The sequence below is a fragment of the Pyrus communis genome, chromosome 8 (assembly GCF_041283825.1).
Source record: "Pyrus communis isolate YQ-2024b chromosome 8, ASM4128382v1, whole genome shotgun sequence".
NCBI classification, from domain to species: Eukaryota; Viridiplantae; Streptophyta; class Magnoliopsida; order Rosales; family Rosaceae; genus Pyrus; species Pyrus communis.
The window spans coordinates 10134688-10136898 of record NC_142572.1 but is presented as its reverse complement, the minus strand read 5'-3'; the positions used below and the strand labels follow the sequence as shown (position 1 = coordinate 10136898).

The 2211-nt window shown below is 36.4% G+C and overlaps 1 non-coding gene across 1 annotated transcript; it reads left to right on the top strand.

Annotated features, from left to right (window-relative positions):
* The first annotated feature begins 401 nt into the window (after nt 1–401).
* LOC148695069 (small nucleolar RNA R71) lies at nt 402–512 on the top strand. The gene has a single exon (XR_015966102.1). It is a non-coding gene; the product is annotated as a small nucleolar RNA R71 (small nucleolar RNA).
* The last annotated feature ends 1699 nt before the right edge of the window (nt 513–2211 follow it).

Genomic DNA, 2211 nt, shown 5'->3' with positions numbered 1-2211 from the left:
CATTCCTTGGTCTTTGATTGTAAGAATTCATGAGGTTCACTTGCTCTTGAACATACTCGGGATAAGCCTCCCTAGATGGACATTGATGAGTAGGGTGGTTTGGTAAGTTGCAAATGGCACACACTTCATTTGCTTTTGGCACCATGTTGAGCACGGATTCAAGCTTCCTTTCTAGGTTAGCTACCTGCAACAAAAGCTCATGATTAGAACTTGTTTCATAGACTCCAACTTTCTTACCCCTTAAATCTTTGTGTTGAGCATTAGACCCCAACATCTCATAAATGTTATATGACTCTTGAGCATTCTTTTTCTTCAATGCTCCACCTGCTGCATTATCAACAGTTGATTGACAAGTTTGGGTTAGTCCATCATAGAAAATTTGCATTTGTAAGTGAAAAGGTAACCCATGGTGTGGACATTGGATCAAGAGGCCTTTAAAACGCTCCCAACACTCATTGAAAGGTTCTCCATCATCTTGTTTGAAGTTGAAGATTTGTCCCCTTAATGTGGCTGTCTTTTGAGTGGAAAAGAACTTCTCCAAGAACTTCTTAGCCACGACATCCCATGTAGTGAGGGAACCTGGTGTTAGAGTCATCAACCAACTCTTGGCCTTATCTTTCAAGGTGTAAGGGAACACCCTCATCCTCAAATTTGCTTCACTTACTCCCTGCAAAGGTAAACCACTCACAACATTGTAAAACTCTTTAATATGAGCTAAAGGGTCTTCATTAGGTAAGCCATAAAATGAAGGAAACATATGGAAATGTGAAGATTTGAGATCATAGTTTCTAGCTTCTGTGGGCAGCAAGATGCATGAAGGTGAATTTGGTATGATTGGTTGAGCAAAGTCCTCCAAAGCTCGAAGTTCATCTTCGTTGCCCGCCATCTCTTCCTCTCTTTCCCAATCAAATTTCTCAAATCCTTTACTTGTTGAACTAGGTGAAGTCCCTTCCTCTTCCTCACGGCTAAAGGATGAACTTGATGGCACAAAATTGATGTGAAAATTAACTTGACACACAAATTAAACCCTCTTTTCGTCAAATTGTAGTATATGTATAAGTAGGGATCGTTCTAGACCGGGGATTAGGAGGGATTGTTAACCACTTGGATTTGACTCAAAAACGTAAAATAACAATATGAAACACTATACTAGACTCAAAGAATGCAAAGCTAAACTTTAAAACACTAAGACAAACCAAAAGACTCAAAACAACACAAACACACTCAAATCTGCCTAAAAACCACTTTCTGGGCAGATTTGAGCACAAACACAAATTTGGACGAAATTAAGTAATAACTTGACTCAAGAACGTAAAAACACAATATAAAACACTAAACTAACTCAAAGAATGTAAAACTAAACACTTAAAACATTAAAACAAACCAAAAGACTCAAACATCACCCAAAACACTCAAAACTGCCTTAAAATCACTTTCTGGGCAGTTTTGAGCACTTTGGTGAATCTGGACGAAATTGGGAAATAAAATGAATCAAAACACTTAAAAGCACAAACTAAATTGATTTCTAACTAAATTGGACATTAAAGTAAAGGGGGATTTAAATTTATACGAAAATTGAAATAACAAAACAAGTTAATAAACTAAACAGATTGTAAAACGAATTTGATGGAATGGAATGAATGGATGATAGAATGGCTAAGGGGTTCATCTCCATACATGTTATACTTGCATAATAAAATGATTTCCAATTGCATTTCAATAAACTATGATACTCAACACCCCAAGTTAACCGTGATGCACTAATTAACCTTCAAATCTTCCTAACGTTATTGAATTGGATGATGCATGCGACAATTCAAAACATTCCCCACAAGTCCTCAACATGAATGCATAGAAGAGGTACAAGCAAGAATCATTACGCTCTATGAAAATTATAAGTGTTGACGAGGCATTCGTTACTATGGATTGCATGAAACTTATGCCAAGAATTCATTTAACGCGATTGTTTATAAGCAACCTCCACTACTTGTGAATATAAGTTCATAACGATTAGGTGAAACTCACTTATATTCTAGCGTCATATTCATGCATGAAAATTAAGTGTGCACTCTCAATGAACATACATAAATAAGTTATCAATCAAACAGTTAAACGAATTGAATCCACAACTTATGAAACGCAATTAGAAGTATTCAAATCAAAATGCAAGCATAAACATATATTCGAATCACCCCCTAACCAAGGGGGGTT